This window comes from Ursus americanus, chromosome 34, assembly GCF_024610735.1.
Source record: "Ursus americanus isolate L20-20 chromosome 34, mUrsAme1.1.p, whole genome shotgun sequence".
Lineage (NCBI taxonomy): Eukaryota > Metazoa > Chordata > Mammalia > Carnivora > Ursidae > Ursus > Ursus americanus.
The window spans coordinates 20,175,847-20,193,154 of NC_142160.1; positions in this window are offsets into that span (position 1 = coordinate 20,175,847).

Genomic DNA, 17,308 nt, shown 5'->3' on the forward strand with positions numbered 1-17,308 from the left:
TCCCACTCCCCCTGCTTGTGTTCCCTCTCCCGCTGTGTCTCTCTCTGTCAAATAAATAGATAATATCTTTTTTTAAAAAAGAATCTATTTATTGTATTTTATTTTAATGATTTTTTTTCACCATGTGGACACACACACACACACGATTCTGTAAAAAATTGAAAAACTTGCGTATTTCCAATGTCTTAGAGGGCCCCATGGAATAAAGAAAAAAAGGAAAAGTCAACATGCAGAAGGGACAGGGAGTCGCATCTTCTTACTTGCTTATATCAAGTCTGATGATAATTGCTCTTTGTAGCTAAAGTAACTAATGGGAAGTTTAATTCAAGAAAAATGCATGAATTTCAAGCCTTCTTACAGCCCAGTCTTTCCTTCCACAAAGGCAAGCATCCATGGCTGTGCTTTCCTGCTTGCTCACCTGACAAGGCAAGAGCATTGTGAGGCACTGGATCTGCCAGAAGGAGGGTGCATCCCACACCGATTGTCGTAAATGGCTTAGACTCTGCTGTGCTACCGTCGGTTTAAACCAATATATTTTTGACAGATGCTGTCCCTTAATTAATTTTTTAGAGCTACAAACTGGCAGATGGCTCTGATATAACAATTGTTTGGCTATTCTTCAGGGCAGTCACAGTAGGATAACGACCTGGAGGTCTCATAAAGAGCAGGAAGGTGTCGATTCTTCCTTCGGTTTCGGAATGAAGTGGTAGTTGGAGAAGAGACCCACAGCCGAGTGAGGGGGCAATGTGAGGCCATTAGTGAAAAGCCAGTTTTAAATTAAAGTGAGGAGGCTTGAAGAATCCGCTGTTATAATATTGAAAGGATCACCAAGAGGCATACCCATGAAGTGTGTGTATTACAATCTGCTGAAAGTAATGGCTTTTCTGTTGGAAATAACCATGAAGTTAGGGCAAGCAATACATTTGGAGTGGTAGGACCATTTCAGACAAAAGACATACTGATTATAATGATCCTTGACTACAGATACCTCGATGAGCGCCCTCCAACCTCTGTTGTAGAAAGCACAGCACAATGACACTTTGAAATGGATACTGATCACCAGAACTTATTCAGTCATTCAACAAACATTTATGCATCACCTTCTCTTGCCAGCCACTGTTCTAGGCATGGAGATTCATTAGTGAAAACAACATTCCCAAAACAAAGAGACAAATAGCCTGGCCTTCGTGGAGACCGTATTCTATTGATTCTGACAATAGATTATTGTTTAAAGGGGGGGGCGTATAAATTATAACTATGCAAATGCAACAAGGTAATGTTTTTACTTTATGTACGTGTTTCACATTCCTACTCACGTTCATTCACATCTATCATTTCCCCAGCAGGGGAAGAAAGAACCACAGAAAACAAAAATGTCGAATCTCAGCTATTTGTTCTCAAAATAAATTTTTCCAAATTCTAGGGGAGACAATAGTTTAACTGTTAAGATTTGTAAATCTCAAAGAGCTAGATTTTTAAAACTGTAGCCAATATTTATCTTATAAATAATAACTTTGTTAAGCATCTATGATGATGGAAAAGCTGGTTTTTCTTTCCTACACTTGACTTCACTGTGTTGGGAGAAGAGGCAGAGAAGAAATCAAGGTGATGGTGGTGAATTTATCTGATACAGAATTCTAGCATTTTAAAATAGTCTAAATAATCTTTGGGATATCTGAGAGTAGAAAGGACAGGTGCCTCTTTTCCAGTCTGGTACCCTGGAGGAAACAGCCCATTTTCTTTGAGGTCTTGAGGGATTTCTGTTTTGCTTTGTTTTGGTTTCGGTTTTGCTTTTAATCAACCTTATCAAGCTATCATTTACACACAATAAAATACATATATTTTTAGTCCAAAGTTCAGTGAGTTTTAATGTATGTATACTATGTAACCACTACTCCCATAAAGACAGAGAATGAGTCTAATACCCTAGAAAGTCTCTTAGCCTTTTGCAAACATCTCCCCACCTCCTACCCCAGGCAACCACTGATTTGTTTCCTGTCATTATAGATTAATTTTGCCTGGTCTAGAATGTCATGGAAATTGAATAATACAGTAGGTGTCCTCTTGTATCTGGATTCATTTGCTCAGTATATGGTTTTTGAGATATGCTCATTTGGGGATGTTTTTAAGCAGAACTTTAGCCTGGACGGGTGATTTTCTCTGAAGGCATCTATAGGTCCATCTGAGCCTCTCACATGGCCAGTGTCTATTCTTGGCTCAATATTTACCTTTCCTAAGAAGTAAAAGATTGAAGCCAGGAAGACAGTCAGTGTAATGGAGGTGACGTGGTTGTTGCTGTATAATTTTCTCAGCATAAATTAACCTGTTCCTCATTACTGTGTTGATAATCCAGGAAGATAGTCTTCCTGCAGAAACCTTGTTAGTATAGAAGTTCTAAAGGCAGCTGTCTTAGTTCTCTAGTTTTGATTTTTTGGAAATGTTTCTGGAAAATTCAAAGGGTCACAACCTGCAAGAAGCGGTTATTCACCCGAGAGCTAATTCTTCTGCTAAAGTTGAGTCGTCTGACCTTTACATGCCCTCTGATAGAACACAGGTGGCCTTACAAAACAGTGCTCCCTTATTGGATAAAAATATAGAGATTATTTAAGATAGATGTGTACTTGCAGTAATGTGAAAAAGACTCTTTCCGAGTTTGGCTTACTGTTTTCAGTTAAGTTTCTGTGGCATATGCTAATAATTCAGGGTACTCAGGTTAGTTTTGGGTCCATCCTTTATATAAATGTTGACATACTCCATACACACCTTTTTGCTTTCTTCCCCCATCCCTCCCTCCCTCCTCTCCTTCCTGCCTTCCTAACTTCTTACGATGTGCCGTACCTTACCCTGCATTTGTTGAAATGACACTTAATCGTAGGAGGATTGCAAGCAGTGTGAAAGGTCTGTGGAATTCTGCTGTCCAGAATGCACGTTGACCGACCTCTATGTTGAGAAAAGTTCTGAATTTACCCATAGTAACACTTTCTCAGAGTCTTCGAATAAAGGACATAGCAAGTGGGCCATCCTATCCTGACAGGCATGTAGAATTCATAACAATTGCCCTCAAAGAGCTTACTTGCTAAAGATGCACAGGAATGTATTTAATTATGGCTTTATTGGCAGCTACTCCTACATACACCGTCTATTTTGTTTTATATCATGATCATCGCCTGCTGTTTACCACTGTATACCTTGCTAATGGTGTGGTTTCTATGGCTTGTTAATTTCATGGCCAGATAATGTTGTAATTTATCGCACACTTTAGCGTGGAGAACTGAGACTCTATAAATTCTTGTGCATTTTCCCCCCTTTGGAATGTATTAAACTGAGATCAGGCAAAGTAATAAATTTATTTCAAATGTACTTGATAGCTAAACATCAATTAGGACTGACAGGCAATATTTCTCCTTCTAGCAACAGTAACTGGTTTTAAAGACTGAATCTTTGAATGGGGAGTTGGTGAGCATGGGAGTCAGTTCACAGGGATCACGTCTTAGAAAAATTAAGCAAAACTTGGACTGGATGTGTATGTGGCTTTATTCAAATATTGACTAATCAGCCACAGCTCGGCTAATTGAATTTGTCAGAATCATTTAGTATTTTATTAACTCTCTTCCCCTTCCTCCCATCCCACGAGAATGGATTATTAGGGTCTTAAAACATACGAAGTCATCTTCCTTCCCTGTAAATCTAACTCTAGAAGCACCCTTTACTCATCTAATGTAGCTTTACTATCTTTTAGAGTAATTGTGGTTTTAATTCTCTTGAAATTTGAAACAATCACAAAGCAATACTTTCAAGGAGCCCCTGCATTTTAGAGCTTTACAAAGAATTTAGAATTGAGGACAAATGTATTATTTTATGGCTAAAGCACCCAAAGACTAAAGTAGGAAGGGGGAGTGTTTCGGTCAAGGATAGGGGTTGAAGGTCAAGCTTCGAGCTGAGAGAGTGTCTGCAAGGAGTCGGTCTGAGCAGTTCAGAAACCAGAACATAGACCACTGATGTTCTAGGAAAGCTAGCATGTGGCCTTTAGTGTGGGATTGCAGACAGGCAGTGGGCCCACTGGGGCCCCAGGTTTCGGCAGCGGGCAAAGGCTGCCACCCCATCTTTGGAAAGTGCCACTGACCCAGGAGCACGAGCAATGAATTCCAGTCAGACTGAGAAAGCAGGTCAGTCTGACTCATTTGGAATTTACGTTTACCTCAGACACTTCTTGAGAAAGAGTTGGGACAAGGGCAAGTCCAATACAGTCTCTTTAAACCCATGCATGACCTCTGTTTCCTGACAGAGCTGCTTAAACTTTCCTCGGAGGGATTCTGATTATTTTTATTTTACTCTGTACTTAATTCTAACAGCTGTGTGGTTAGCTATTTATTTTTTTAAAGATATTTATTTATTTATCTGTGAGAGAGAGAGCATGAGCAGTGGGGTAGGGGAAGAGGAAGAAGCAGACGCCCCACTGAGCGGGAAGCCCAATGCGGTGCTGGATCTCAGGACCCCAGGATCATGACCTGAGCCAAAGGCAGACACCTAAACCCATTGAGCTACCCAGGCGTCCCTGGTTAATTATTTAATAAATGATTAACTAGGATCACAAGAAGTACTGAATATTTGTTAGGGGTTGAAGATGGCAGGAGTAGAACAGCCTAGAATAAGGTACCTGTAAAAGGGGACCTTGGGAGATAAGACTTACCTCTTAGAAATGGAGAGAAATTCAGTAGCAAGTTAGTGTCTGACACCTACTCTCTGTATGTTTATAAGGTGGTTTCTAATTCTATTTTAATAACAGATCTCAGTGTGACAAATTAAATTTTACCTCAACACTAACTCATGGACGTGTAGTGAAGTTTGTGTGAGAGTAACCAGGTGTAGAATTGGTCTTGCAAGCAGCTCAAAACTTCCTAAACACGATCTGGGGTAGAAGAAAAGGGGGAGAAAGGAAGCAAGGGAGAAAGACAGCCAATGATGCTGGAATTTCTCATTTGTATTTGTGGGGTCTCTGCTTGAAACTAAATACAGAAATTTCTGAATTTGGTGGCTCAGTGGATTAAGTATCTGCCTTCAGCTCAGGTCATGATCTGAGGGTCCTGGGATCAAGTTCCGCATCGGGCTCCCCGCTCAGTGAGGAGTCTGCTTCTCCCTCTGCCTCTGCTGCTCCCCCTGCTTGTGCTCTCTCGCTTTCTCTGTCAAATAAATAAATACAATCTTTTATTTAAAAAAAAGAATTTCAGAATTTTACATTTACTGATTGTTTTTTTAGTCCTCATTTGTTTTCATCTGGGGATTGTTCTTCCCTCTTCCATCGGTTATCCGTGCTGGCATTATGTCACCTTCAGTTTTAATGAGCACACCTGTCTTGTTTCCATCCGCATTATTAACACAAACGTTGAACGATGACCCTGACTTATCAAGGAAACATTAAATACGCCAATGGACACATTTCTTAATTTTAGAAAAAAATACTGAAAGTAATAGTTTAAAGATCCTTTCTCTAATTTGCAGTTTTTTAAAAAAAAAATTCTTCTAATGTACATTACGTCATTGCCGACTAATGCAGCCAAACTGAGGAATTCCTACTTGTCGGTGAATGTATGCTCCTCTCTCTATGTTTCTGCAGGTGTGATTACACTAGAGCAATGGGCCGGTTTGCCGACTGTCTCCAAGAAATCAATACTTCCTATTGTGATTCCGTTGGTCCAGTGGATAATATCGGAGGTGAATTTCTAAAACTCTATTTCCCTTTCCAATCACTTTCAGTGTATGATCCAAGCTGGTCAGACCACATGATTATTTTCACTTCTGATAGAATCCTTTGGGTACAACCTGAAAGTCTGCGATAAGAAGATATTTTAAAATAAATTTAACATATATGTATTTTAAATACAATGTAATTATTAGAGAGATGGTTTTGCACTAGGTATTTCCCTCTTTCTTTTTTTTTTCTTTCTTGGCTTACACAAAGAGAAAAAAAGAAAAAGAAAAAAAAAAGAGCTTGCTTTTGTTTTCTGGTTGGTTTGCTGGATGTTTATGACCACCATAATAAATGTTACATTTTATCTTATATCTTAAAATACGATCTGAATTAGCAATGGAGATTGTGCTATGTATAGAGGCTGTGATATAAATATTTCCTAACTTCAAAGAACATGTAACCTAGAGCAAACATGGCAACTGCTTTTGTTTACTAAGTGAAATATTAGTGAGATGGTAAAGTGCTATGCAAGCCTTGAACAGCCAAATCAGCTTCAAAAATAGATGTGCCGATCTTAAAGATTATTTTTTAAGACCTAACTACTAGCGTTTTTCTAGCTACATGTAGAAAACACCATAGCACAAAAAAGGTTTGGGTTTTATTCTAAGCCATTTAGCATTTTGGCATTCTGAACATCCTCCTAATGAAATTAAATCCAGAAGGAGGTTTGTCTTCACAATCACTTCAATGATCCTTGTTCGTCCGCAGTACTTCCCATAATCACAAAGGTGGTGCTAAGGGCAAGAAAGTCCAATATTATTAAAGTTTCATAAAGCAAAGAAAATGGTAAGGATATGATGTTCCCAAACTGGCAAAGTTCTCGAAAAATGATTTCAAGCCAAGCATAAATTATTTTCTGCTTGTCAAAGGGCAAAAATATTTAGGTGGGGTTAATGAATGGTAGAGTTTTAGAGGGGAGAGTGGCCTTAAGAAAGGACCAGAGCTTCACTGTCAAATGAAGTGGACACTAGCCACATGGGGCTATTTGTAGGTACATGAATTTTAAAATAAAATTAAAATGTCACGGCCTCGGTTACAGCGGCTGTATTTCAAAAGTGTTTTTTAGCCACATGTGGCTCATGGATGCTGCATGAAACAGTTTGAGTATGTACATTTTCATTATCACGGGAAATTCTATTGGGCAATACTAAAGATACACCTAGACATTCACAAAGAAGGCAACCAAGGCCCAAGGATATAATCTAAGTTCCCCAAGGTCATGTAATTATGTTTTTAAAGAAAACCAGAAAGACACAAAGGAAAGAGTAATGAGGCATTAAAGAAACCCAGTAGTTTCTGGAACTGCCGAAGGAGGATTAACAGTCCACACTTAGCTGTTCACAAGGTTGAAGCTCCTGATGGTTGGCAGGACCTATGTGCCTGAATTTGGACATTTAAAATTTTATGCGATGAATTTAATAGCAGAAAACATTTCAACGAACAGCTGCCAGATCCGTATTTTTAGCCACTGCTGTGCTTCTAAATTATCTTTATCACTTTCGTATACAGGGCACCACTCTGAAATGTGATGGTTTATCTGACCCCAGAGAAATCAAGAAATCTTGTGGGGGTTATGGCTATATTTGAAAAGGTTGATTTTTAAATGCATCCCGCTGACTGGCCCCGTTTTAAAAGGGATTCCTGCCATACAGTCAGAATGTGAAATCTTTTCTCACCTTGCAAAAGTCAAAGACGGTCCCTGAATTTTCATTATTTTGTTGAAATCCGAATATTATTTTCCCATTCTCTAACTTGCTTTCATCACAGCGTGATCAACTATTGCCAAGGAGAGCAAGGTGAGGTTTATCAATCACGGTTTGCTGTAGGCCTTCTAAATAATTACGCCCTCGGGAGAAACAATCCTCACGTGCTCTTTTTCGGTTGTTTCAATATCTTCATAAAAAGTCATTTCAATATGTTTGGTTCTGTAGCAGGGACTCTGTGAAGTGCTTATATTCCTTACAGATCCAGAGAGCCTGTGAGTCAGGGGATAAGGAAGGGTAAGGAGACGGAGTGGAAAATGGAGAGAGTCTTCGTGCTGAGATAAGGACCATGTTCTTTTTTTTTTATAATAATATTTTTTTATTGTATTATGTTAGTCACCATACAGTACATCCCTGGTTTTTGATGTAAGGTTCGATGATTCATTAGTTGCGTATAACACCCAGTGCATCATGCAATACGTGCCCTCCTTACTACCCATCACCAGTCTATCCCATTCCCCCACCCCCGTCCCCTCTTAAGCCCTCAGTTTGTTTCTCATAGTCCATAGTCTCTCATGCTTCATTCCCCCTTCTGATTACCCCCCCTTCTTTATCCCTTTCTTCCCCTATCGATCTTCCTAGTTCTTATGCTCCATAGATGAAAGAAATCATATGATAATTGTCTTTCTCTGCTAGACTTATTTCACTTAGCATTATCTCCTCCAGTGCCGTCCATGTTGCAGCAAATGTTGAGAACTCGTTCTTTCTGATAGCTGAGTAATATTCCATTGTATATATGGACCACATCTTCTTAATCCAGTCATCTGTTGAAGGGCACCTCCTTGAGGTGGGGCCCGGGGCTGCACACCTACCCATGGTTAATCTAGAAAAAAAACTGAACAGTCGAGGAGATGAATACCATGAAGTCACATGATCAACTTTCCTTCTAGAAATAAAAATTGCTCTCATTATTAATTCTCCTCCTCTTTCTGTCCCAGAAAAGGGTTTGGAAGGTCCTGGGAGGGGGTTTGGGAGTAGATTCTTGGCAGAACTGGCAAAGGCAGTTTGAGCAGACGAGCCTGGAACTGGTAGATCAAAAAACAGAAGCCAGTAGATGGAAGGCAGACTTTCCCCCAAAGTCCCCAAGTATAAGTCGAGTTCCTGGAGCACCAAGAAGAAGTCAGACAGGGCTCATTTAACCCCTTCGCACCCCAATGAGAGTGGGGGCGAACTGGGCAGAGAGGAAGAAGGGGTCATTGAAGGTGCAATACTCACACTGGGACTTAAAGTCCCAAAAGGCCACCCCGGAGCTCTGGTCTGCTGAAGACTCAGCCTTCCAGTCCTGCTCACAGAGGGGCTGGCAGCCTCAAAGCCTCCCCATCAGATGGGGAACTGCTTGTAAACATTCTGCTTGTCTTCTGCCCTGTAGCAATCCAGATAGGAAACTGGACCCCACTTTCAGGTTCTGGAGAGCAGTTTCACACAATAAAAGACTTAGGAACGCGGTGGTTTTTATTTAAGATTTGGAGGTGGGCGGCCACTGCAGCATCTGCACAACATTTCCCTTTAATTCCTGTCCCTCTCTTCCCTCCTGTGTCTGTTTCTCATCCTCATCTTTGCTGGATGACCTACAAGGACTCCAAGTTTCGCCTCATTACGTGGTCCTGGTGCCAAGACCCCACTGGGATTTAATGAAGATGTTCTAATGAAGACCTTCTACTCCAAGCACTTCTTGTTTTCCCCAGCAGCATAAGTCATCCCCAAGAAGAATTATGATGCTACCTCTTAAATACATTTTAAGTTCTCCATCCCTTTACGTACTATTCTTCCTTGGAGACAGCTCCTGGTCTTGGTGTCTCTGCTGACCTCATTTGGAAAAATATTCCCTCTTCTATTTCTCTGGAAGAATTTTTCTAAGATTGTTATTTTTTTTTAATATTTGGGAGAATGTATTGGTGAATCCATATGGTTCTGGAAAGGTTATTTTTTTAAGACATTTTAAATAACAAATCCAAATTCATGAATAGGCTTAAAATTATCCTTTATATATCTCATGTTTTTTAGGTATATTATTTTATTCAAGTGATTTGAAAATTTTTAATTATCAAATTTATTAATTTAAAACTGAAATATCCTTTTTATATTTTTAATTTCCATAGGAACTATAGTAATTTTCTCATTTTTCTTTATATTGTTACAGATTTTTAGATCATATTTATCTTTTGAAAAATCATTAGCTTTTTAATATTATCTTTTATGTTATAATATATATATAATATGTATAGATAATAAAATGTGTATAATATATAATAAGTATATTGTGTGTGTGTATATATATATAATATGTTATATTATTATCCTCCATCTTATTAAGTTCTGCTCTACATTTATTTCCTTTTTCTAAAATTTTGGGTTTAATTTGCTACTATTTTTGAAAATACTTTGATGTGTATTTATTGATTTACAGTTCTTTCCTTCTAATGTAAATTTTAATACTTAAATTTCTCTGTAACTACAACTTTACTTGCAATCCACATGTTTTGATATGAAATATTTTCATTTCATTATCATTCAATTAATAAAATTCTAATTCTGTTGTCACTTTATCCTCGACCTGTGAATTGATTAGAACTGTTTTAAACATCTTAATACTCGGAGAAATATTTGTTCTATATTTTTATATTTCTTATTTTATTCTTCCTTTAAAAAAATCCTTTTAATACATTCAATCTCTGACATGTGTTGACGCTTGCTTTATAACCAGAATACAGTCAATTTTTAAAATGTGCCTTGTGCACCCCAAAAATTTGTATGTTAGTACGTGTTTTCTGTATTTGTATAGAGTTTTATGTAAATTTTAAGCCACATTTTTTAATGATGATATTCAGTTTCCCTCTAATTTACTGGGTTTTTTTTGGTTCCATGTTACTACTACAGTAATTTAGATTTTTCTATTTCTACTTAGTTTTTTGGAATTTCTCTTCATATATTACATTGAAGTTTAGATTTATAATAGGTTCCTTATAAATTAACACTTGGTTTCACTATCCTGTCTCATCTCCAGTGATACTCTTTGCTTTCAAGTCTACTTTAACATTAGAATAACTTCTTCAATTTTATTTATTATTATCATTATATAATGTTTCCCTCTGTTAACTTTCTATCTTTCTCCTTCCTTATAATGACTCTTGGCTTTTGTAAGGGACACGGAATTGGTGTTTCTCTTTGTTTCAATAATCTTTGTCCTTTGGGTATTTAGACTTTTTTCGTCTGAAAACTTTCTCATTTCATCTTTCCTTTCAAACAGCATTTCTCTGTCTCTAGAATTCTAGACTGACAGTTATTTTCCTTCAGTACTTAAAAATGCTATTCCATTATTTTCTAGTATCCATCATTTTTGTTGAGAAATAGGCTATAATCTTAATCTTATTGTTGCTCCTTTGAAAGTATTATCTCTTTTTTACCTCTGGTTACTTTAAGATTTTCTATTTTTCTTTGCTATTTATGAATTATACTGTGATGGTCGTAGGAATGGTTTTCTTTGTATTTACTCTTGTTGCTATTTTGTAGTGCTTATTGAATTTCTGGCTCTATATATTCTTTTTAGTTTTGGAAAACTCAGCTGTTATTTCTAAAATATTGCTTTCTCCCCACTCTTTCTCTCTCTCTCTCCTTTTTTATTAGACTCCAATTAAATATATGATAAAAATGTTTATTATGCCCATATGTCTCCAATGCTGTCTTCCATACTTTTTATTTTTTGTGCTTTCCTCTTCAGTCTTAATATTTTTACAATTCTATCTTCAGCTCACTAATCTCTGTTCACCCGTATCCACTCTACTACTGAGTTGTAATTTTAGTAACCATGTTTTTTAATTCTATCATTTCAACTTCAAACATTTCAGTTTCTACCTGTCTGTGAAATTCTCTACCTTGCCATCTATTTCCTTGTACTTGCTTGTATTTATTAAAATATGTATGAAGTTTAATATCTAGGTCATTGACGGTTCTGACTTGGTTTGTTGTTGTTGTTTTTAAGTTTTATTCGAATTGCAGTTAGTTAACAAACAGTGTAATATTAGTTTCAGGTGTATAATTTAGTGATTCAACACTTACATACAAGTGTTGAATGGTCATCACAAGTGCACTCCTTAATCCCCGTTGCCTGTTCAACCTCTCTCTCCTCCCCTCTGGTAACCATCAGCTTGTTCTCTATAGTTAAAGGTCTGTTTCTTCACTTGCCTCTCTCTTTGTTTTGTTTTGTTTTTTAAATTCCACATATGAGTGAAATCATATGTTATTTGTCTTTCTCTGACTGACTTATTTTGCTTAGCATGATACTCCCTAGTTCCATCCACATTGTTGCAAATGGCAACATTTCATTCTTTTTTTATGGCTGAGTAATATTCCAGTGTGTGTGTGTGTGTGTGTGTGTGTGTGTGTGTATGTGTGTATGTGTGTGTGTGTGTGTCATAGGTCATATATATATGATATGTATCATATATATATATATATATATATATATATATCACATCTTCTTTATCCATTCATCAGTCAACGGACATTTGGGCTCTTATAAATTTGGCTATTTTAGATACTGTTGTTATTTTTAATTCTTGTTCTTTTCTTGGCACTCATCGATGACTTGGGATATGAAACATTGTTGGGATATGAAACATCTGGACAATTTTCCCCTGGAGAGAATTTCCTGTTCTCAGGTAGGGAGCAGAGGGGCAGACCACCTTAATCATTGAACAAACTTGGTACTAATTCTCTGTTTTTGTAAAGTTCAACTTAGATCTGTTTCATCAATGGTCCTCACACACACACACACACACACGCAGACACACAGACTTTCAATGGTCCCAACTCCTATCCTTAGTTTTCCATTGGTCCACCCTTCCTTGGTGGGCTCTGTACCTCAATTTTTTATCTCTCCAGCATGATGAACTTGATAAATCTTTGCTTTGACTCCAGTTAGCTTTTGTGTATCTTCTCAGTGTCTTGCCTTGTCTATCTAAGTTGAAAATACCCAAGGGAACACAGCTGCTGAACATGCAGCTCTATTTTCTGAAGCTCTTCTCTCTCTGGGATCTTGGTCCTTAAAATTCTGGCTGCGTTGTTATCTCTAGATTCCCACTTCGGTCTCCTCGTCCTGTGGTATTGCGCGAAGATCTGCTGGCTTTCGGTTTCTTAGGAGCTACATTCACTTAGGCTTTTCAGACTCTTATGGTATTTTGGTTTTTTTTTTTTTTAAATCTATTTCTGATTGAAACATAGTTGACATACAACGTTATATTCAGATTCTCGTTCTTCATCAATATTTTCTAGATGCCTGGACTAGAAAAGTGTGTACAGGGCATTATTCTTACTTCAGTTTCTTTCTTTAGTTTACTTTTCTAGATCTTGGCTACCTCAGTAGCTTTCTAATGCCCACAAACAGAAGTGGCAATTATTCTGGCTTTCTAGTGAGTTTTTCCAGCTGAGACAGTTGGGAGCGGAAGTCCCCTAATCCACCATTTTTTAAGAATCTGTTTTGTTGTTTTTTGAATTCTATGATTGTTTTCTCCCATCTTCCATAACTTTTTCTTACCATGTAATTCCCATTCTCACAGACAGATTATTTTAAGATAAAAAATTGTAATTAGGCTACTGTGTTAATTTTGCAAAGAATTAATTTTGTTTTGAACAAGAAAACAGAGTGATGAACAGAAAATGGAAAATTTCTGAAGATCTTTTTCATTTCCAAAAGTGGTATCTAACTATCATTGCCAGGATAAATTAGTCAACTATGGAGGGAAACACTCTATAAAGTCATCATTACTGAATAACAATCAAGTAATCAAAAACTGTCTCTCTTTCCTACCTATGTCACCAATACCCAAATGTTCAATAGGAACAGAGAGTTATGGGATGGGGCATGAAGTGGCCTGTCATAGCAACTCTAAATATTAGATGAGTGAAATTGTAAATGAAGAAACTTTTCTAGAATATATTTGAAGTATTTGTTCCTAATGAACTTCTAGAATAATACTCAAAAGTTTAATACAGCAACACATCTTGATAAGTAAGAAACTCAGTAAGATTTATCTCATAATCATTTTTTTTCTAACTCTGTTATGTGATTCTCAGATTCATACAAAATTCTTTTTTATCTGGGATTCACAGATCTTCTTATTTTTACTATGGGATCAGTGACCTTACGTTTAGGAAATTAAAATCAAGGCATGTGGCAAAATAGCTAAAATTGGAACAATTCTCCAAAACCCAGAACATATGGCTTACAAATCTATAGAAAGCAATATTATATTTCTCTCTAGTTCTGGGGTAAACTTTTCATACCTGCCAATCTAATTTGACTAATGTATTGTTTTTACAGTGCATTAGTGGAAATTAAATGGTAAATTCAGTCAAACAGTCATTCCATACATCAAAAAGAAAAATCAGTCAACACAACTGTCTGACTGAAATGAATGAAGAAAACAATTCAAGGCAAACAATTGTCCCAGTAGACTTGTATAAATACGAAGCGGTGTCATGTGCAGAATTAATCTTTCCCCACCCTTAACTGGAGAACACTCTGCCAGCCAATTCAGTCACTCAAATAATCCTGAATTTTAATATTCCAGTTTCATTTACTCTCAGTTAATGGTGACTGCCCTTCCTTCTCCTTCATCTGTCAATCAATGGAGAATGTCAGAGCAGGAGAATAGTAATATTGGCATATTGTAATGTACTGCTCTGAATTCTACAGCTCCAAAATTCTGAGACTAACTCAATGATGATCTTAAAGAGTCTGGTGCAGACAGGATATGTGAATTGAATCATAGACCACCGACCATCCCTTCCAGCACTGACATCCCTTATTTCTGGCTCTATTATATCATAAAATACTCATGAGGAAATTTTTGAGTGGTCAGCAGAAATAGGGTTCCAGAGCAGGCACATTGAGAAGAAACATTGTCATCTATGATCGCCTTTGAAGTTGACTTTGTCTTTTACTCATAAACCAGAATTAGGTGTATATTCTATTTGGCTAAAAGTTAGAGAATCTGGTGCGAGGGGGTGGTGTGTCTAATTATTTTGATTTTTTTTAATATTCTCAATGTTTTTTAAAAAATAGTTTAAGGGTTGCTTGAATACTGTAAGTCTTGTTTATGTTTTTGAGTTGTCAATTTTAGAACAATTTGTGTGCCTAACTGTAGTATACAGATAGTGTAAGGAAAGCAATTAAAATAGGTGGCTTTTCTGCTTTGAAGGAGCTCTGCTTGTCTATGTAAGACACAAGATACATTCTTCATGAAATAATGTGTCAGGAAGGAAGGAAAGGTGGTTTCCTTAGTTTTTTAAGTTTATGATACCAAAAAAACCTCTATGAATCACTTTATGAAAAGGATCTGCGTAAAACAGAAGTAACCTTAAGAAGGGTAAAACCAAGTCTTGGCTAATATTAGGTATTTTCTGATTTTTGTGCTGACAGAATAAGGGTATGGCGAAGGTAGCAATAAAAATATTGGCATGTTACAGCAAGTTGTTTGGGGGGAGGAGAGAAGGATAGCATGTGGGATAATGAGAGCACTTTGCAAAGAGAGCTAGCTCTCAATTATTCAGCACAGTTCACTCAGTTTCTAGAGTATTCTTATTCTTTTGCCTCCTTCTTGCCTTTTGGCCATTTCATGTTTCTCAGCATTTCTGAAATAAGGCAAGGTGCACAGAGTGGGTTAACCATCCAACCAATCCAGTTTCCCATTTTGTAGTACCTCTCACAGTATGAGTATAGATAGAGAGCTTTAGAATAATGGAAGATAAGAGTCTCTTGGATCAGTAATAGGCTCTCTATATTTGGGCAATCTTGTGCTCATTTAGGAAACTAAACAACAGTTGAATAGTGGAAATAATTAGAAGTGTGTAAACTTCCAATTCGCTAAGTAATTAAATGCTCGTTCAGATAATATACCTGAGCAAGAAAAAATTTCCTTTGTTGCTGATGTAACATTAATGGACATTGGAGGAAATGTGTGAAATCTACCTATCTATGCATGCGTGCGTCCATCCATCCATCCGGATATAGGTATAGATACTTGGGATTTTGTGAATTTTTTAGTCCTGCACCTGTTTTCCCTAAGACCTATTCCTCCTCCTTTTCTTGTTCTGTGGACCCCTGGAAGCCACATATCCAGGCATCCACTGTTAACTGGCTCATGTTTTGGTTTAATGAGAATCCCTGGTGTGAGCCTGGGGAGCAGAAGGAAGAGAGAAGGCACAGTATTTTTCTGTCTCCCTCTGTTTCTGTCTTGGTGGTATCTCTAGCAGTAGTGTAATCAACCCTGGGTCTCTAGATCCTGAAAAACCTGTCAGCCAGGGGATCCTAACTCTGGGCTTTTGTGACATCACCTGGTCCCTCTGGCCTTCCAGCGTAAGAGGCTAGGAGCTTCCTGTTGTCAATAATGTCTGGATTGTCTCGTCATCCCTTGTTTAGTCTCATAGCTCTCTTAGGACCTGTGTAACCAATGTCCTACACTCAGTGCCCTTTATTTTAGCATGTAAAGTGGTTTTGTTTTGCTGATTGGATTCTGGGGTACAATGTATGGGATGATTTTTCTCATGACTCACTCACTAAACAGTAGATGCCGACGAATAGCCAGTAACTTTAATATCGTGATTTTACTAGTTTTTAGCTATACCAGCTAACTGGAATATCTCGGGCATTCTTGGAGTGTCTCTGAGGTAGCAGGATTTTGAGGCTCTTGAGAGGGGTTATATGGCCCACTCCACCAACTTCACGAATTCTCCTCCCAATGTCATATGTAAAATCATCTTTAAACCTAAGAGATGGAAGGGGGATTGAAATGATGAAACATAGGTTCTAGAATCAGCTATATCCTTTCAAAGTGTCAGTCATACCTCTATCGGTTCTCTGACAAGTTAAATATTTCAGATATTTTGTCTGTATGAGACTTAGAAACAAATATGATTTATAATCAAAAATCCTTGCTATACAACTGCCACGTGTATTTTTTTTTTCTTACGAGGCATTTTTTCCCATGATACAAGTGTGAATCATTACACAAAACTCGGGGTTCAAATCACGTCATAAATGTCAAGGTTTTTTTCTATAAATAAAACTTATTTTGGATCCAGATACAAATCGCCACAATCAGCAGATGTTCAGTATCAGCCAATAGAGCGGAAATACTTTCTTTAGTGTGTAGAAAAATCTGAGGCTTCTACCGAACCAGGAGAGACTTGGTTTTCAGTTGCAAAGATCATCCCTGCCCAATGCTCTTTTTTTTTTTTTTTAAGATTTTATTTATTTATTTGACAGAGAGATAGCCAGTGAGAGGGGGAACACAAGCAGGGGGAGTGGGAGAGGAAGAAGCAGGCTTCCAGACGATGAGCCTGACGTGGGGCTCGATCCCAGAACTCCAGGATCACGCCCTGAGCCAAAGGCAGACGCTTAACGACTGAGCCACCCAGGCGCCCTCTGCCCAATGCTCTTTGATCAGACTGGAAAGATCCCTTGCAAGGAGTCATTCCAACACACCATGACCCACTCATGGACACAACATATTTTTAAATCCTGCTCTGCCGCGGGTATCCAAGTTGTAACTATTTTTCTCCTCTTCCACCTCAGTAACTGACAGTAACTTAGGATCGGAATACCCTCACTGGATCTTGGCAAAGCATCAACCCCCAAGTGCTGGTCAATGTTTAGCAACTGGTTCGCTGTCAAAATGAAGTCACAATTGTGGTGTTTGTCAATTTCTGTAGCGTGAACGCCCCCACTATGACCAGTTTCAAGTTCAACGTGACGTCACCAAAGGCAGACTTCCAGCGTACACATTCAATACAGGAG